Source organism: Corythoichthys intestinalis, chromosome 15 (genome assembly GCF_030265065.1).
Source record: "Corythoichthys intestinalis isolate RoL2023-P3 chromosome 15, ASM3026506v1, whole genome shotgun sequence".
Taxonomy (NCBI): domain Eukaryota; kingdom Metazoa; phylum Chordata; class Actinopteri; order Syngnathiformes; family Syngnathidae; genus Corythoichthys; species Corythoichthys intestinalis.
In genome coordinates, this window is record NC_080409.1 from 29,079,099 (window position 1) to 29,100,967 (window position 21,869).

The window sequence follows — 21,869 nt, forward strand, 5'->3', positions numbered from 1 at the left end:
ATTGTAAAGAGGAAGTTGAGAGACACCAGAACCAACACTGTGGATGAGTTTAAGGACGCTATCGAAGCATCCTGGGCCTCCATAACACTTCAGCAGTGCCACAGGCTGCTTGCCTCCATGCCACGCCGCATTGAAGCAGTCATTTCCTCAAAAGGTGCATAGCTCACATAATTAATTGGAGACTGACTTTTTTGTATTAAAAAACACTTTTTTGTAATGGTCGGATGAAATATGCAAATTCTTTGAGATAGGGATTTTTGTTTTTTCTTGCCTTTTTTTTTTTTTTTTAACCAAATCATCAATATTAAAACAATAAAAGGCTTGAACTACTTCAGCTGTGTGTAATGAATCTAAAATATATGAAAGTCTAATGTTTATCAGTATTACAGAAAATAATGAACTTTATCACAATCTGCTAATTCTTTGAGAAGGACTAGTACAACTTCCTTTGACTTTAGGTTTCTTGGTACAAAGGTCAAAAACTGCATTGCACCATATAAAAGGTCAGTTGGGAGGGTTCCAGATCACCAGTTGGTCATTATAATCTCATGTCATAGAGTAAACTCATTTTTTGCTCATAAACTTCCATTTTTCCGCTAGGGAGGGTGATCTCAAGGCATGGAGCAACACAAATGCTGGCCGGCTGGCGCTGAGTCATCACATTTCATGGCCGCACGCACGTTTAGCTGTCGCTTTGAGGACGCGGCTCATGACGACGTGTGTCAAAACACGGCTCACGCTTCCTGGCCTGCGGGCCGCACGACCACGCGGGCCTTTATCCGCCGCCGTCCCCCGTGATGCTTTGTGACAGGCTGACGGCTGGCGTGTAAGTGAGCTTTTAGCTTGCATGCACACACTGTCAAGTGTGTGTGTGGGAGGGCGTCGCTTATCATTTTTACTCCCGCGATGCACTGATTCGAGCTGCATGTCAAAATACTAGGAATAGTTGTCACTCAGTGAGACTGCGCAGTGCAGTTTGACGTCACTGCAACATACATTTGATGAATTTATTTAGATAACGCGTTTGGAGCCAACGTGTTGAAAAGGTGTCAAACTCGCAGCCTGGGAACTAGAGATGTCCCGATCGATCGGGTCCGATCACGTCATTTTCAAAGTATCGGAATCGGCAAAAAAATATCGGCAATTCCTTTTTTTAATATATATATATTTTTTAATGAAATTGTTTTCTAATTGTATTTAACGTTACAGACATAATATGTTACACTCATCCAGAGTCTTTAGGCTTAAGGTAGGGTTATCAAATTTATCCAGATGACGGCAGTAATTAATTTTTTTAAAAAATGTATCACGATAAAATATTTAACGCAATTAATGCATGCACTGCACGACCCACTCACGCATTGTCGCGCTCAATCTGTAATGGCGCCGTTTTACCTATATAGAGAGATATAAGGCAGCGTAAAATGAGTAGAGTGAATTCTGGCAGCCTTTGGAACCTTTTTTAATAGGCTAAAGCCTTACAATCCCTCTCCCTACGATTAGAAATATCATGGGAAGCAATGTGGGGAAGCAAGGTAGCAATTGATCTTTCTTAACACCTTATGTTATTTCCCAACTCAGAGAAGATATATCAATTGATAGCACTACGCACAGTCATGGTTCCACTTCCCATCATGCAATTGGGCATGGCTACTGTATCATTTACTGAAAGCTCAACAAATACACTAGATGGCAATATTGATCACAATATACAAAGTCACAAGTCTTTCTATCTGTGGATCCCTCTCACAGAAAGAATGTTAATAATGTAAATGCCATCTTGAGGATTTATTGTCATAATAAACAAATACAGTACTTATGTACTGTATGTTGAATGTGTATATTTGTCCGAGTTTTATTCATTTTTTTCCTAATGCAAAATGTGTATGATCGGGAAAAATTATCGGGAATGATTGGAATTTTTCAAAGTAAATACGACAAACTTTCTTTAAAGAAAGGAATATTAACCTTTGTTTGATCATGGACGGACATGTAGAAAAGAGTCCAACTGGATATACAGTGGGGAGAACAAGTATTTGACACACTGCCGATTTGGCTGGTTTTCCCACTTGCAAAGCATGTAGAGGTCTGTAAATTGTATCATAAGTTCTCTTCAACTGTGAGGGACGGAATCTAATACAAAAAAACAGAAAATCACATTGTATGATTTTTAAATAATTGCATTTAATTGCATGAAATAAGTATTTGATACATCACAAAATTCGAACTTAATATTTGGAACAGAAACCTTTGTTTGCTATTACAGATACCAAACGTTTCCTGTAGTCCTTGACAAGGTTTGCGCACACTGCAGCAGGGATTTTGGCCCACTCCTCCATCCAGATGTTCTCCAGAGCCTTCAGGTTTCGGGGCTGCTGCCGGGCAACACGGACTTTCAGCTCCCTCCATAGATTTTCTATCGGGTTCAGATCTAGTGACTGGCTAGGCCACTCCAGGACCTTAAGATGTTTCTTACGGAGCCACTCTTTAGTTGCCCTGGCTGTGTGCTTTGGGTCGTTGTCATGCTGGAAGACCCAGCCACGACCCATCTTCAGGGCTCTCACTGAAGGAAGGAGGTTGTCAGCCAAGATCTGGCGATACATAGCCCCATCCATCCTCCCCTCAATACGGTGCAGTCGTCCTGTACCCTTGGCAGAGCAGCAGCCCCCAAAAAAGTTTCCTCCTCCATGTTTCACGGTTGGGATGGTGTTCTTGGGGTTGTACTCATCCTTCTTTTTCCTCCAAACACGTTGAGCCGAGTTTAGACCAAAAAGTTCAATTTTGGTCTCATCCAACCACATGACCTTCTCCCATTGCTCCTCTGGATCATCCAGATGGTCAGTGGCAAACTTCAGACGTGTCTGGACATGCACTGGCTTCAGCAGCGGGACCTTGCGTGCGCTGTAGGATTTTAATCCATGACGGCGTAATGTGTTTCCGATGGTTTTCTTCGAGACTGTGGTTCCAGCTCTCTTCAGGTCATTGACCAGGTCCTGCCGTGTAGTTCTGGGCTGATCTCTCACCTTCCTCATGATCAGTGATGCCCCACGAGGTGAGATCTTGCATGGAGCCCCAGAACGAGGCAGACTGACCGTCAACTTGAACTTCTTCCATTTTCTAATAATCGCTCCAACAGTTGTTACCTTCTCACTAAGCTGCTTGCTTATTTTCCTGTAGCCCATCCCAGCCTTGTGCAGGTCTATTATTTTATCCCTGATGTCCTTACACAGTTCTTTGGTCTTGGCCATTGTGGAGAGGTTGGAGTTTGTTTGTTTGAGCATGTGAACAGGTGTCTTTTATACAGGTAACAAGTTCAAACAGGTGCAGTTACTTCGGTAATGAGTGGAGAACAGGAGGGGTTCTTAAAAAAGAACTAAGAGCCGAAATATTTACTAGTTGGTAATGTATCAAATACTTATTTCATGCAGTTAAATACAAATTTATTATTTAAAAATTATACAATGTGATTTTCTGGATTTTTGTATTAGATTCTGTCCTTCACAGTTGAAGATACAAATATGATACAAATTACAGACCTCTATATGGCTTGCAAGTGGGAAAACCAGCAAAATCGGCAGTGTATCAAATACTTGTTCTCCCCACTGTAAAAAAAGGCTTTTTCACCACCACAAAAGCTTTGGGAGCAAAATTTTATCGGGGTGCAAAATTTGACAGAACACCAGTCCATGAAAAAAGACTCAAATCACACCGGTCCGTGGGGCAAAAAAAGGTTGGGGACCCCTGATTTAGATTCGTCTTTCCATATGTTGTATGGATAGAATTGACCCTACCGTTATTAAATGAATTATTCTCATTAAGGTCAGACTTACATTTGCCCCTTTTTCTTAATGATGATTAGGCCCCTCCTTACTCCCCCTCCCAACACACATTTACAGTACTTTCCTGTTAGGTTATGTGCTGGTTTTCTCCTAGTGTGACTTGAGCCTGTGATTGCCCATTGATTTCACCTGTTGTGCCTGCTCCTAGTGTATCCTCCAATCTGCACCCTCCTGTGCTCACCTGTTCCTCGTTGTGTCGTTACCCCATGTCTGTTTGTGTATATCAGCTCCCAGTTTCTTTTCACTCTTTGTTGCATCTTTGTTAATGTCGATGTTGAAGTCCTGTGCAAGCCCTCGTGTATTAGACCCTCCGATAAAGTAAGTTTTGTTTGAACCTTGCCTTTTTGATCCCCAGTACTTTTGGTTGTACTTTGTGTTTTTGCTTGTTTTTGTTGTTATTATTATAACTTTTTTTGAGTTCACCGCCACCTGCCTAGCTGCCTTTTGTTTCTCTGCATTTTGGTCCACACCACCTGCCTGCCCGGTTTTCCTGACACCCCCCCCCCCCCTTTTTTTTTTGTTTTGTTTTAAACGATAAAATTGACTTGTCTTTTTCTGAAAATTGACTTTCCTTTTCCTTTTTTGATATAATAAAAGGAAATATTTACTGATTTCCCTCCCGTTTTTTTATTTTTATTTAAAAAGATAATTTGTTTTTCCCTTTTTATAAAATATATATTTTTTTGCCATATTGTTTGATATTGAGAGGCGCAGAAAGAGAATTTGCGCAATTTTTAGGTCAACAGTTTCTCCCAAAAAATGACTTTCAAAACTGTTGTGAATGAATGAATTTGATAAACCCTCCCCCTGTGTTAAACACATTACTATTGCTTTCAGTGGATTTCATTTAAGTGATGTTCCTAATAAAGTGACAAGTCAATTAATATATGCATGCAACTACAACTGAACTACTGATATGTATTGATCATAAATGATGAGATACCTTAAGATGTAGAGCCAGGATGGAGCACACTGAGTAAACGTTTCATGAATTTAAACATCAAACTATGTATTGTTTTCCATAGCACGTACTATAGTTGTAATCTGGTCCAACAGTGCCATCTGCCGGTGAAAAGGGTAGACTTTTTTTCGGGGATTATCACTTAGTAGTACAGTGATCCCTTGCTACTTCGTGCTTCAAACTTCGCGTCCTCAGTCCATTGCGAATTTTTTTTCCAATTAAAAAAAAACAAAAAAACGGATAAGCTGTCCCGAGCCGATCTCACCGGTCCCACTCACTCTCACTCCCTTCCTCCCTCTCCTTCTCCCTGCTCTTTGCTCGTCAGGCAGTGCACGTGTACTGGAGTTGTTTATTAACGTGAACGATGATTGACAGATGTTTATTTGATCTTGCCAGAGACACAAACTTCAAAAGCGCTGCATGCGTCAATTGTTGTTTAACTCGTTAAACAGTTGCTGTGGTAACTCATTGGCTACGTTCATACTACAGGTCTTAATGCACGAATCCGATTTTTTCGTGTTTTTCCCGACTCGAGTGAGGCATTAACTTGATGGTCTGAACGTGACAAGTCGCCTAGAACTGGACCATTTCAAATCCGATCTGGGTCACTTTGACATGTGGTTCAAATCCGATCTGGGCCACATTTTTCCAGACTGTCGCGGCGGTCTGTACTGTCCAGTCTCTCAAAACGGAATTCATGCAGCAATTACGTCATCAAAAAGCGAGGGAGACTCCACGGTAGCTGTGCGTTATTAGCGCCTAGCTTGCCTTGAACACGGCTTTTTAGGAAGGGTCAGACCTGACAAGTCATAAAAAAAATAAAAATGGGTTGAGGATAAGCCTGAGAATGATCGGTTTTCTGTCTGCTCCATATAAGCAATATTTCAACATTGCTTACACGGCCAAGAGTCGGGGCAAACTGCGCGTATGTGTGTGTGACATGCACGGACAGTGCGTGCATGCTATCGATCCATATACTTTGAATATAATCATAAACTGAGATTATTTATGTCTGTTATTTGTGTCCTCTTTTTAAAAAGCAAAATATGATATCCCTGGAATGATGGATGACAGCCAGCATGTGTGGTCATTTGTTTTGATGCTTCTGCGCATGCGGGTCGTCTTGCTCAGCGCTTGTCGGACTCCAAATTAGTGCGCATGCGTAATACTTGAATGGTCTCAATGGACAAAGGCAGTCTGAACGAGCACGCCAAAAAAAACAGATATGACAAAAAATCGGATTCGTGCATTAAGACCTGTAGTATGAACGTAGCCATTGTGTCTAAGTGAGCAGCTTGAGCAGATTTGAGTGGACTCACTCAATGAAGCATTTCATAAAGCCAAGCATTTTCTACTACTTTATTCTTGTTTAAAAATAATTCGGTAATCGGTGAGACAGTAACATGTTTAAAACATCATAATTATTACATTTGAAGTGCTTCAAAACCATTTATTAAAATATTTTTATTATACATTGGGGAAAAAAGGCTAAATAATGCTTAATAAATACATTTTAAACCCCCCCCCCCCCCAAAAAAAAATCTTTGTGCGCTACTTCGCGGTTTTTCACTTATCGCGGTGGGATCTGGTCCCCGCAAAAAAACGAAAGATTACTGTATAGTTTTGCGCCATTTTTTATTTTTTTATTTTTTATTTTGTTCAAGGTGAACAAAAACACATTTTGGGATTTTACTGTGATACTGCCAAACCTAGCCACATTCTCCAGCATTTGGGCAACAAACATGGTTTGACGTTTGGGTCAAGGGGGTGCACAACATGTTGATGACCCCAAAACGCAGTGTCAGCAATAAAATTAATTTACAAGAATATTTATAATAATAAGTTGAAAATGAGCGTTTTTTTTTTTTTTGTTTCCCATCATTCTTAAGGGGAATTCTAAATCAGGCTGCTTAGGACAGCTATACTCGCCAAGATAGTCATCCATTGAATATGGTACGCCCGTTTGTGTCATGCCAATGTAGTTACCCCAGTCAAAAATTGTACCCCCTGGGCGGAGCAATACGGAGGTAGATTTGTGTCTTCATTATTCGATCAAAAAAATGTTTCAATAAAAAAATTAATTTGAAACCCCCCCAAAAATGCATTTGAAAGCTATTTTTTTTTTTTTTTTTTTTTTTTTTTTTTTTTTTTTTTTTGCAGCAACTTTTTTGGTTGAAGTAATGTTTTTTTTAAATTTGGGCCACATTTTGGCTAGGACATTTGTGTCTATTATTCAATCAAAATAAAAGGTTGGTTCAAACAAAAAATATAGATTTTCAAATGGAAAATCACTTCAATCAAAAAAAAATTTTTTTTTAAGAAACGTTTTTGAATGTGAAAAAATATTTGAGACTCAGATATTTGCATTTGAACACTTTTAATTTTTAAAAAAAATTGATTTTAGCAATCCTTTTTGTGTTTGGGCCATGTTATGGGTAGGACTTTTGTGTCTAAATCATTCAATCCCCCAAAAAGTTGCTTCAACAACAACAACAACAAAAATCGAACGAAGAAAAAAATCATTTGGAAAAATAAAATGCCCCCCCCCCCAATTTTTTTTTTGTTTTTTGTTTTTTGTAAATGATATGCAAAGGAAATGACCGTCTTAGGTGCTAGTCACATAAAAGGACGTTGTCGGCCATGAGTAGGGGAGATGTTCCAAAATGGTCAATGCAATGCCACCTGCCGGTCAATTGTAGCATCACAGCCGCTTGGCGCTTAACCACGTCGCGTGGGAGGTATGCAAGTGCTAATCATCTTTTTTCAAATAGTTTGGCTGGGCCTGCGACTTATACTCCGGTTCTACTTATATAATGTTAAAATATAGAGTTAAAGTGTACATCTTTTATATTGGTCGAACATGGAGTGAAAATTATTCAGAAGCAGCCGCGAGAGGGCACTCTTCCCTTGTGATTAAGAAGCACCAAGTGTGTGGTGCTCTTAGACTATGAATATACTGTAGTATTTGTGTTCATTTTAATCAAATCTGTCGTCTAAAGTAACGATTTTAAAAGGATTATTGATATAACTGATATATTGATTTGCTTTATGAAATTGAACTTGTATTATTAGAGGCCTTTCAGGTAAGTGACATTATTAATGCATTGGCAGTCATTGATGGAGATAAACGTCCACGCCATTTGAACTGGGCACTGCCACAATATTATTTGGCAAAAAATAAAACTGGTTTAAAAATTGTTTTGGCTAATAAAATTAAACTAATATTTATCAATTCACCTTACGTACCGCTCATCCGCACGAGGGTCGCGGAGGTGGAGGCAGAGTACCAATAATAAAAGTAATCATTCAACTAAATGATATTAATATTGAACACATTCTTAATTTTCTTAATCTGCAGATTTATTTTTTTTAAATTTTGATTTTTTTTTTTTTTTTTTTTACCGTTTCCTTATTTTATACTTATAACTCCCATTAATGGGTTGTTGTCATTTTAACTGCTGTTGCATTCCTTGTGCTATTTTCATATCAAATCTTTCATTGACATTGAGAGGGGAGCTTCACTTACAGCATCAGAGAGTACGGACTACATTAAAAAGCTTTTGTGTTTCTGTTCGTGGAGTAAGGCTGTGGAATAAGTTAGATGCAGGGCTCAAGCAATGTCCAAGCATGACCCAGTTTAGGAAGTGGTATAAACACATGGTTTTCACAGGGTATAGGGAAGCGGAAGGGTTTTAATATAGGGGTTTTCACATATCTGTTATTGGCTGGTACTTTTTATTTCATTTCATTTTTATTTTGTCTTGCATCTTATGTACTGTAAATGGTTGCATTATTTTTTTGTTGATATGAGGCCTAATTAAATAAGGACTGATATTATTGAGGAATAGAAAAGGGGGGTAGGTTTTAATAAGCAAATGCTTCATCCTACTCCTTTTTGGACACAATGAATAAATTCTAATATTTATTATTATTATTGTCTTTAATATTGTTGCTGTTATCTCAAGCATTATATTTGGTTTGTCTATTTTTTTTGTTTTGTTTATTATTTTTATTTTCTCATATCCAAAATAAAGCATTCTCATTCTCATTCACATTAATAGACCTTCAATTAATGTGACTCTTCATTCTTCTGCTGTGAATTTGTTAAGAGGAAAGCAGTGCACCATTAACACTGTGTATAGTGGAGATGGGGTACTGCTGACCTTGACCCCCGACGTCGTAAGTCGGTGGGGGGAATACTTCGAAGCAGTGGTGTTACCAGGATGCCAGGTGTGGGTGGGCATTAGTCTTACCTCGGAGGGGCAAAAAATAACAAAGCTACAATGCTCAAGTAGGTCGAAATCCAGCGTAGGGCTACTGCACCTTAAAACATGTTTTGTTTTCTCTTTAAGATAACTGTTGTTGTGATTTGGTCTAAACAAATAAAAGTTGATTTGATTTTGACTTAGAACACATCCATAACTGAACAGTATGAACATGCAGGTGACAATGTTTTTTTTAGGTAACCTATTGTGGTTCCTCGGTTTTATTATTATTATAGTTATTCTTTGTTCTGCAGCCCCTATGAGTTCAATTTGACACCCTTAGAATGCTTCAAAATGCTCCAAAATCGGCAGGCAGGTCAAGACAGATGCAATCTTTGATACTGAAGACAAATTCCAAATACACTATGTAGGGCCCCCTAGTTGTCATTCTTTGTCCCGCTGATGCTTTGAGCCCTACCTTGACCCCCTCAGAACTCAACAGCCAGGTGAACACTGGTGAAAACTTTGATAAAATGTGTAAAAAAATAAATAAATTAATTAAAAAAATCAAAATATGAGTAAATGTGTGTGGCGCCCACTAGGAACAAAACCAACATTTCATTTTTTTATTTTTTAAGGTGAAAGAGGAGGTAACAACGCAAAGATTAAAACTTAGAACACATCAGTGTTTTATATGAATTGGATACCATACGTGGTGCCCAGACTGACGTTAGTACTACATCCAGTTTTCTTTGGGTGGGCAGAGCGTGTCCGTGTGCGTGTGTTACACCCCCCCCCCCCCCCCCCCCCCCCCCCATAACACCCCTGCTTCGAAGACTTCCTCAATTCCACCGACACGCCTTCCTTTGAGGAAGCAGAGTCTGGGGACTCCGAGCTAGGCTCTCCTATCTCTGAGGTCGAAGTCACTTAGGTGGTTGGAAAGCTCCTCGGTGGCAAGGCCCCGGGGGTCAATGAGATCCACCCGGAGTTCCTAAAGGCTCTGGATGTTGTGGGGCAGTTGTGGCTGACACACCTCTACAACAATGTCGCATGGACATCGGTGACAGTGCCTCTGGATTGGCAGACCGGGGTGGTGGTCTCCCTTTTTAAGAAGGGGGACCGGCGGGTGTGTTCCAGTTATAGACCCCAATCACGTGACATCACAATTCCGCCCCCCTGACTTGGCCCGCCATATTGTCCGTCAGCTCATCGTTTACATATTACCGCTACGTACATTCTTCCTATTACTGCGTGTTTTTCTGCTAGTCTAAGGAATCACCGCCTGATAAACGAACCTAAAATCCTTCCTGACTATCGTTAACATTGATTAATCAAAATGGTGAAGGGATGTGTGGCGGCTGGTTGCAGTAACAAAGAAGATAAACGGTCATTTTAGCAGTTGCTGTGTGCCCATTGTTAAAAGGGCAAATCTCTAAAGCAGCACGGTTTGTTTATCTCGGTCCATGATGCGTCTGTGTCGACAGCCATCAGACAGCGGCAAAAACATCTAGTCGTGTTGCCAACACGATCGCAGACATGATCAGACAGACTATACGAAGCTCGTCGCCACGGTCACGCAGCAAGAAGGTGAGCGCAACAACAGGTATTGTGCCGAAAAATAGCCGCCCCCTTGACGGGAGCGCCCACGCGGAAATGACTTTCTTGTACCGTGAATATGTATGATTTTTTTTTGCTTGAACTAATAAATGTCATACCTGTGTGATTGTCATTGGGATATGGTCGTGAAAACCTGTAGAATAATACATTTCTGTTCAAAGATGGTTATGTGGCCCAGTCCACGATTTGTTACTAAAATACAGTACTAATATTTTGTGTGATTTAATTATTTAAAACTGATCTTACAGTCGTAAATCCATTACTGTAATGCGTCCATGAAAACATTTGATGTTTTCACTTCAATAAAGCGTTATAAATAAGTGCACCCGTCAGGGGGGACATTTCACACGGGGCGGCTATTTTTCGGCACACACCGGCCCGTTGTCGAACTGCCGATCAAGTTTCATTTTACAATCGTGACAACGGTGACGCTCAGCTGACCAAATGTCGGTTTATATTCGGGTCGGTGCCGATTATGGGTACCCGACTCCTCATCGTGACATAAACTGGAGTATGATTGGAAATTTTATGGTCTCAGGACGAGGTCTGACGCACGGGACTGGACCGGACGGGAGGAAACATCGATTTGGGCATCAAATATGGATCTGGTGACTGGATCGACCGAAGCTTTTCCAAATAACGGCTTTTATGCAACTCATCCAATGAGTTTACAGCGTCTGAAAGCACCGGGGCTTCCATAATTTGCAAGTGTATCCATCTTTAGAAACTACGATCATTGATAATACGGATACACAATGACGGACAATATGGCGGCACAATACAGCGATCACGTCATTGTGTGACGTTGGTGATTGGGGTCTATAGAGGGATCACACTCCTCAGCCTCCCCGGTAAAGTCTATTCAGGGATGCTGAAGAGGAGGGTCCGTCGGGAAGTCGAATCTCGGATTCAGGAGGAGGAGTGTGGCTTTCGTCCCGGCTGTGGAACAGTGGACCAGCTCTACGCCCTCGGCAGGGTCCTCGAGGGTGCTTGGGAGTTCACCCAACCGGTCTACATGTGTTTTGTAGATTTGGAAAAGGAATTCGACCGTGCGCCTCGGCGAGTCCTGTGGGGGGTGCTCCGGGAGTATGGGGTACCGAGCCCCTTGGTAAGGGCTGTTCGGTCCTTGTACGACCAGTGTCAGAGTTTGTTCTGCATTGCCGGTAGTAAGTCGAATTCGTTCCCAATGAGGGTTGGACTCTGCCAAGGTTGCCCTTTGTCACCGATTCTGTTCATAATTTTTAAGGACAGAATTTCAAGGCGGAGCCGAAGCGTTGAGGGGGTCTGGTTTGGTGGCCTCAGCATTATATCTCTGCTTTTTGCAGATGATGTGGTGCTGTTGGCTTCAGGAAGCCGTGACCTCCAACTCTCACTGTAGTGGTTCGCAGCCGAGTGTGAAGCGGTTGGGATGAAGTTCAGCACCTCCAAATCCGAGACCGTGGTCTTCAGTCGGAAAAGGGTGGCGTGCCCTCTCAGGGTCAGGGATGAGATCCTGCCTCAAGTGGAGGAGTTCAAGTATCTTGGGGTGTTGTTCACGAGTGAGGGTAGGAAGGCGTGGGAGATCGATAGACGGATCGGTGCAGAGCCAGCAGTGATGCGGACTCCTCACTGGTACGTAGTGGTGAAGAAGGAGCTGAGCCGAAAGGCGAAGCTCTCGATTTACCAGTCGATCTACGTTCCTGCCCTCACCTATGGTCACGAGCTTTGGGTCGTGACCGAAAGGACAAGATCCCGGACACAAGCGGCCGAACTGAGTTTCCTCTGCAGGGTGTACGGGCTCTCTCTTCGAGATAGGGTGAGAAGCTCGGTCATCCGGGAGGGTCTCGGTGTTGTGCCGCTACTCCACCGCGTTAAGAGGAGCCCGCTGATGTGGCTCGGGCATCTGGTTTGGATGCCTCCTAGACTCCTCTCTGGAGAGGTGTTCCGGGCATGTCCCACTAGCAGGAGGCCCCGAGGACGACCCAGGACAAGCTGGAGAGAGTATGTCTCTCGGCTGGCCTGGGAACCCTCGGGATCCTGCCGGAGGAGCTGGTTGAAGTGGCTGGGGAGAGGAAGTCTGGGCTTCCCTGCTAAAGCTGCTGCAACCCGACCCCGGATAAAGCTGCAGATGATAGATGGATGGATGCTGTGAATTTAAATGAGTTTGTCACCACTAGATGCCTGATCCATTTGAATTTAGAGGTCTGGCAGTGAACAAACGATTCAACCAAACTTCCCAGTTCAAACGGATTGGCCAAGTATCACCGTCAGTGGCAGCAAATACTGTACGTTAATTTTTAAAAATGGTATTAAAGTTTATTTTTGTAAATGTCATATACTGTGTGCATGTATCAATCTCACAATTTCAAATTTGTTGTGTAAAAAGTTGTTTTTAAATGTTTTAATAATATGTTATACTGATCATTTATTCTTTGATTTTATGTTGGTTATTTAATTTAATAATCATATATTTGACAATTAAATATTTTAACTAGGTTTGTTCCGATCATGTTTTTTTTTTGCTCCCGATCCGATCCCGATCGTTTTAGTTTGAGTATCTGCTGATCCCAATATTTCCGATCCGATTGCTTTTTTTTTTTTTTTTGTTCCCGATTCAATTCCAATCATTCCCGATAATTTTTCCCGATCACATACATTTTGGCAATGCATTAAGAAAAAAATTAATACAAATTCAATTGCTCCAAGTATATTTTTTTATTGTCCAACATGACATTGTTACACTGCTTTGGATCAAAACAAAGCTTATCAACACTGTGCCATAAAATATGTAAACAATAAACATGTTAGATAAACAGTTTTTTTCGGTGCCACACTTTGTGAGTGCGACAATAAATGGCAGGGGAGGATGTTTGTTGTCATTATGAACCAATCTTTAAACCAAAACTAAAGACTCTGGATGAATGTAAGACATTTTGTCTGTAACTTTAAATACAATTAGAAAACGATTTAATTAAAAAAAATATATATAAAGCATGTCCGATATTTTTTTGCCGATTCTGATACTTTGAAAATGACGTGATCGGACCCGATCGATCGGGACACCTCTAATTGTAACATCATCTGTCTATGTACAAAGGCGTTTGGTATATTTCTGAAAAAGTTCAACTTGACTATACATGAGATTATTTTAAAAAAAGATCTCAGTTCTCTTTACCAATCATTGTGCTCATATAAAGTGAATCATTTGTATGATGGCATTTTCTTCATATTCCCTGCTAATCCTCAACGGATTTAACCCTAAAAGAGGTATCTGTCTATAGATGACGGGATAATCCGCCATTATTCATGTGCATTATGGAATCAAGTAGTATTACAGCACAAAATTCATAACAACACCAAGAGAGCATTTAAATCCATTTGAGAAATATTTTCCTGCTAATGAGCGGACAACATTATTTTATCTGCCTGTTTGTGTAAAAATGAATGTCTGTGTTTAGAAAAACACATTTTACTGTGGAAAATTAAAACATTTTTGCCCGAATAATACTTTAAAATGAATGGTTTTCAGACTTTTTAACAATCCTCTTTACCTTGCCTTCTAGGCTTGAAGTGGAAGAAGTCGTCTTAAAAATCCCCGATATAGCGTTTGATATACTCAGGCCCAGGGCTAACTAGCCAGGGATACTAAGAGCCAGGTAGCTTTAGCCCTTAGTATCGCAGCTTTGTTGTAGCAAACTGTGGCAATCCATCCTTTATAAATTAAAGCAAAGCAAAACACCCAGGGCTAAACTGTTCTTCTGTAATGGGATCAAGCATCAGACGGAAACGTCCTAATAAGCGCTAGTGTCACATCCTCTTGTCGTAGCAAACATTGAATAGCCTTTTAAGGACATGTAGCATTAGATGGAGCCACACAAACGGGACCTATGGAGCTACTTGGCTAAGAGTGAATTTGGGGAATACACAAGTAGCACGCACGGATGTCCACGGAAATTCAAGAGTGTTGTCAAAATGTAACACTCGCACTAGTGGTTAGCCGTTGAACGCACCCTTAACTCATTCACTCCCAGCCATTTTCACCGGAGCAAGGCCCTTCGCTCCCGGCCGTTTTACTGGATTTTGACTGATTTTGCAAGGCCCACAGAAAATTCTGTTCTATTGCTATATAAACATGGAACCCACCAAAAGAAAGATTAGACTCTCTTCTTTCAGCAGAAAAAGTTTTCCATTCTTTTGAATTTAGCATTAGAAAATAACTTAGTTTGAGCAATTTCCCAATTTCTGATGAAAAAACGGAGAAATTGAGCTTTTTGTGAAAGCATATATTTCAAACATAACTGACTTTAACACAGCTATTTTTTGCTTCACTTACATCACAAACATCTGAATAATAATTTCCTTTTACAAAATAAGATGAACAACAAGACAAATAGAGATTTTGATAACAAATTAACAATTTATTTACACATAACTAACTAAAAGATGACGCTGTTCCGGCCGCCACAGCCGTTAAACTTTTCCCTCATCGCCGCCTCTCTCATAAAGATGATTTTTTTTGGGTCTCTGCGGGCGCTGCTCGCGAGCAGCACGGACTCAAAAGGCATCGTCCGCTGCACTAGTGGTCCCGGTCGTTCTGCTAGGTCGTCCAGTGCCTGGCATCCCAGGCGTCCTACCGGTTATTCTGCTCGGTCGTCCCCCGTCTGGCATCTATTCGGTGGTCTTCCGCCAGCGGCCCAGCCGCGCGGCTTGGCCGTTCGTTGCCATTGAATCGGGTTGTGGGTCTTACCAAATGCGCTACTGCTCTCCAGTGGCCAGTTTTATTGCTTTAAAATGGATTTTCAGCTTTGTGCTTTAATTTAAATTGAATCAGAACGCAGAGAGGTCTTTTTTGAAGGAAAAAAAAAAAAACTTAAAAGCCGTGTTATTCAGAAGGAAAGGAAAAAAAACAGCGGTTTATAGTCCCAAAAAGTAGGGCACCTAATCTGGTTTCTCCATTTAAGTAGCCATTTGCTGAGTTAATGTGCACTTCAGTTTAGTCAGCATTCCAGAAAATTGCACTGACAAAGGTTCCATGTTTGGAAAGTAACTTGCAATTAAAATGTGTTGTTTTTTTACTTGGTAAATCTTTTGCAATTAAAGTGCCTATGACACCACAAAAAAAGACTTAAATAGCATAATTATTGTAAGGAAAATCATATTTTGAGACAATTCGACTATATGCAACAATTGGGCAAAGCGCAGATGACGTGAAATTAGTCTTTTAATCTGCTGTTTAGCCCCTCCTGTCATTATAGCGCTCTGGTGCCTCCATCAGGGTGATGACATCGGTGGAGTAGAGATGTCAGAATTCAGCCCAATGGAGGAGGAAGCGTTTTGCGCCTTCTTGAAAACGCAGAGAAACAGGCTTTATTGAGGAAAACTACAAAGGTAAATGGGAAAGCCCTCAAAGCCAGTTACCTTGTTGCTGAACTTGTTGCTAAATCCAAAAAGTCCCAATAATACTACTTGCCTGCAAAGCCATTGTCAGCGAGGTGCTCGGCCCTGATGTGGTTAAAGACATTGCTATAGTCCCCGTCTGGTAATTCTGAGCTTTTCAAGCCTAACTGCTCTAAAAGATAAAAACAGAGAGAGACTGAGAGTTGTTGAAAAAGAGCTTCATGTGCGTCTTTCTTCAATTCCTGCCAGGATATCGGCTTTTTGTTCATTTAAACAGGCTCAAGTTTCACACTGAGTAAGTATAAATATTAGGGTTGTTCCGGTCATTTTTTTGCTTCCGATCCGATCCCGATCGTTTTAGTTTGAGTATCTGCCGATCCCGATATTTCCCGATCCGACTGCTTTTTTTTTGCTTCCGATTCAATTCCAATCATTCCCGATAATTTTTCCCGATCATATACATTTTGGCAATGCATTAAGAAAAAAATGAATGAAACTCGGATGAATATATACATTCAACATACAGTACATAAGTACTGTATTTGTTTATTATGACAATTAATCCTCAAGATGGCATTTACATTGTTAACATTCTTTCTGTGAGAGGGATCCATGGATAGAAAGACTTGTAATTCTTAAAGGATAAATGTGACTTTTTATATTGTGACTAAATATTGCCACTTTGTATATTGTGACTAAATATTGCCATCTAGTGTATTTGTTGAGCTTTCAGTAAATGATACTGCAGCCATTCAACCCAAATGCATGATGGGAAGTGCAACCATTACTGTGCGTAGGGGCACCAATTGATAGATTTTCTCTGCGTTGGGAAAGAACATAGGGTGTTAAGAAACTTTGTTCCTCACATTGCCTCCCACGTTAATTCTAATTGCTGAGAGAGGGAATGTAAAGCTTTAGCCAAATAAAAATAGGCTCCAAAGACTGTCAAAATTCTCTCTACTCATTATACGCTGCGTTTAGCTCTATATATTGGTGAAACGGCACCTTTAAAGATGGAACGCGACAATGCGTGAGTGGGTCGTGCAGCGCATGAGTTATTTATTCAACGTGATTAATTAAGAAAAAATAATTACCGCCGTTAACACAATAAATTTGATAGCCCTAATTTAAGCCAAACTACCCTGGATGAGTGTAAGACATTTTGTCTGTAACGTTATATACAATTAGAAAACGATTTGAATTAAAAAAAAAAAAAAAAAAGGCATATCCGATATTTTTTTGCTGATTCCGATATTTTGAAAATGACGTGATCGGACCATCTTTAATAAATATTGAGATATTATTTTATAATTATGTATACTGTACAGAAAATAATTTTGGAACATTTTTAGTCTGGTGTACCGCGAGATTTTTTTTCCATTGTAAAAACGTGCCGTGACTCAGAAAATGTTAAAAAACACTGGGCTAAACAAATTAATACGCAAAATCAGCCGGATTCGCAGTCCTTCTGCATACAATAGTTAACTGTATTGTGAAGATGTCTCTCGTTAACATCACATTCGCCTTCCTCCTCAATCCGAGACCGTGGCCAGAAGTCTCTTAATTTCGTAGCGCGGGATTCCAAAAATTGAATAACTATATCAATCGCTTCTGCACACATCCAATTGGTCCATTTCATTCAGGAGCATAAAATACTGTGTGTAATACGAAATAAACATGTTTTTTTGTGTGTCACGGGCACTTTAAATAATCATAACTAATACATTAGAGTCCTAGTTCTTTTTTTTATGCTGCTGGAGAAATATGAGATTGTCTGTATATTCTCTCATGTGGTGCTATTACAAGTCTAATCCATTTGAAGTGAGCGGCCTGGCAGCGAATGAATCAAACAACAGAAGAAGGATGAATACAGTCACATGATTGGACTTCTATCATCGTCAATGGGACTAAAAGAGTTGAGGCATAATGGGATTTTTTTTTTCCTTTAGAGGAAAATGTTTTCGGAGGTTCCGCTATAGAAGGCTTCATCATCATCACCATCATCATCAGGATGAAGTGCGAAGATGAGCCGAGAAGGCGACAAAGAGGATGTCTCGCTCGGGTGACCCTCGCCCCGCTGAGCGTCAATCACGCCACAGACGGGAAATGAAAAAAAGATAAGACGCGACACATTTCATTACCTGTGCACCGCTTTCTTCTCACCATCAGCCCAATCAAACACATTGTGTTCACCGAGTCCCTGTTTATTAACTCATTCACTGCCATTTATGGTGATAGACATCCAAATAATTTGGATTGTTAGGGTTTTGTTTTTATTTTTATTCTTTTTTAATGTTTTATTTTTTTTTTGTTTTTTGTTAAAAATGTTCGTTTTTTAAGTTTTTGGTTGTTGTTGTTTTGTTTTTTGTTTTTTTAAAATGTGTTTTATATATATATATATATATATATATATTAGGGCTGTCAAACGATTAAAATTTTTAATCAAGTTAATTACAGCTTAAAAATTAATTAATCGTAATTAATCGCAATTAATGGCAATTCAAACCATCTATAAAATATGCCATATTTTTCTGTAAATTATATATATATTCTGTAAAATAATTTATTGGAATGGAAAGATAAGACACAAGATGGATATATACATTCAACATACGGTACATAAGGACTGCAGTGGGCATTTCACTCTACTGTCATTTAAATCTGTCTATGCTGTCCTCACTCCGAAGCGTCTACTTTTTCCAAAGCTAGACAGCTAGTGAACGACGCCTTAATAATCAGACTTCTTCCTTTTTCATCTGATTAATTAATAAAATGGCCTCCAACCATTGAATGTGGCATGGTTGTTGGTGCCAGAAGGGCTGGTCTGAGTATTTCAGAAACTGCTGATCTACTGGGATTTTCACACACAACCATCTCTAGGGTTTACAGAGAATGGTCCGAAAAAGTAAAAATATCCAGTGAGCGGCAGTTCGGTGGGCCGAAATGCCTTCTTGATGCTAGAGGTCAGAGGAGAATGGCCAGACTGGTTCGAGCAGATAGAAAGGCAACAGTGACTCAAATAACACCCCGTTATAACCAAGGTAGGCAGAAGAGCATCTCTGAACGCACAGTATGTCGAAGTTTGAGGCAGATGGGCTATAGCAGCAGAAGACCAAAAGGGTGCCACTCCTTTCAGCTAAGAACAGGAAACTGAGGCTACAATTTGCACAAGCTCATCGAAATTGGACAATGGAAGATTGGAAAAACATTGCCTGGTCTGATGAGTCTCGATTTCTGCTGCGACATTCGGATGGTAGAGTCAGAATTTGGCGTCAACAACTTGAAAGCATGGATCCATCCTGCCTTGTATCAACGGTTCAGGTGGTGGTGTAATGGTGCGGGGAATATTTTCTTGGCACTCTTTGGGCCCCTTGGTACCAATTGAGCATCGTTGGAACGCCACAGCCTACCTGAGTATTGTTGCTGACAATGTCCATCCCTTTATGACCACAATGTACCCAACTTCTGATGGCTACTTTCAGCAGGATAATCCGCCTTGTCATAAAGCTGGAATCATCTCAGACTAGTTTCTTGGACATGACAATGAGTTCACTGTACTCAAATGGCCTCCACAGTCACCAGATCTCAATCCAATAGAGCATCTTTGGAATGTGGTGGAACGGGAGATTCGCATCATGGATGTGCAGCCGACAAATCTGCACCAACTGTATGATGCCATCATGTCAATATGGACTAAACTCTCTGAGGAATGCTTCCAGCACTTTGTTGAATCTATGCCACGAAGAATTGAGGCAGTTCTGAAGGCAAAAGGGGTCCATCCCGTTACGAGCATGGTGCACCTAATAAATTGGCCGGTGAGTGTATATAATATATATATTTTTTTCCTTTTTTAAAATAAATGTTTTTTTTTAAGTCACGGGTATTTTTGTATATACTAAAGGAAATATTGAATATTTGTTCTTCTTTTGGTGTTTTTTAATTGTAGAAAATTAGATTTAGTTTTATTTATACACACTGTTTACGATCGAGGCTTCCAACACAGTTTGGGAAGTTCCATCGCCACCAGAAATCTGCTATGGCTTACCACTGGCTGGTTGTTGGATATGGCCAAAAAAATCGGGCTGGAGAGCTTTCCACAATGCTTTTCAGACCACGGACAAAACGCTGGACATAGTGCTCGACGCCAGTGTGAAGCTAGCCGCCACAGCTTGTTGGCTTCCACCCGAGGCTAGAAGTCTCTGTGCGGCATCAAAAGTCGGACAGACCACCTCCAAAACAGTCTTCTGCGTCGCCTGTGCCTCAACATTTGTATGATCAACATTTGTTCAGTGTTGATGAGCTAAAGATCCACATTCAAGCGTTCCATCTTGCATTTTTATTTTTTTAGAAAACTAGAAGTCGACAAACGTCCCTCAAAACCGTACAAACATAACGCCACACCCCTTTAGTGGCTTGGCGGTGAATTACAGAGCAACACGTTCCCCTGCCGCAGAACTATCGAATGCTCATTGATGCCGTAGTCGCTTTGCTGTCACTGGAACACAGGAGCATAACTCAGGCTTAAAGTGTTGCCTATATTCCCAAATGAATCAACAAATAAGCCGCAACGCGCTATAAGCCGCAGGATTCAAAATAGTAGCGTCTTAATGTCCAAAAATTACAGTAATAACATTTGAATTGCTGTTATTGAAACTGATTTAATTTCAATTTTATTTTTGTTTCATTCTGCAAGTGCTGATGTCACGAGCAGTTGAATAAAGTCAGCAAACTACACGGACGTTTGACATTGTCATTTCAGAGCTTAGCTCGCATTCTAGCTAGGACTTAGCTCCAACATCTTGGCGAGGACAGGACAATGACGTATACTTCATGTCTTTGGATAGTTATTTTGAGATTTTGGGGGTATTTAGGCGTACTTAAAGGTTTAATTCCGACTTGTGCGAAAATTTGGGTTACGTCGCCAGCGCACGAACAGAACTCGTTCGTAACCCAGGCACTACTTGTATCAATTTTCTTCTGCTTTCACTAATGACCACGACACATAACTCTATAAATAGTATACATACTGTATACCTCTGCAGACAAAACTCAAATGAATTCATGTCTAGGCCGATTGTGAGTACTGGTGTGTGTGTGTTTTCAGTTGGTATGTGTGTGTATGTGTGTGTGTGACAGGCAATCTCACTCAGTCTTCCCGAGTGGGGCGAACAAGGCGGGGCCTGCGTGTACTTGTGTGTGCATTTGTGTGTATATGAGGGTTATTTTAGGAAGCACAGAGGAGGAAGTGCTTTCATCAATGCCCCAGCTCGACCAATCGTAGTCCCCAACGGCTTGCCCCCGTCTGGCACCCCCCCTTCGTCCAAACCTTCAAACCCTCAAAGCGCCCTTTTCATTCGTACAAGCTCAATAGAGCTTCATCCACCCAGCAGTAGGGAGAAGAAAGACCAAAATCCTTTGAAAGGGCTGATTCACGACTGTATGTGACAAAATAAATACTGAACAAGATATTTCATCCATTATCATGTGAAAGAAGACCACATGAATGGACATATTGGAGCGTTGTTACCCATCAAAACAGGAGCAACAAATGAGGAAATACACTTAGCCCTTTATAGGGCACTCATTGAACTTATTGGTTGCCATTGAACATTGGTTCATTCGCCCCTCACAGTCAAAATGGATTGGACATCTAGCACCATCAATGGTGTTGAAAGATGAGTTACAAACTTTTTATCCAAAACAAACTTTTTAAAATACAGTATATGCAGTGAGGAGCAGAAGTATTTGCACCCCTTGTGATTTTTCAAGTTCACCCACTTAGAAAACAGGTAGAGCTCTGAAACAACAATCATAAATACATTCCCACTCACAGAGACAATCTTAAAAAAATCCAGAAATCACATTGTATGA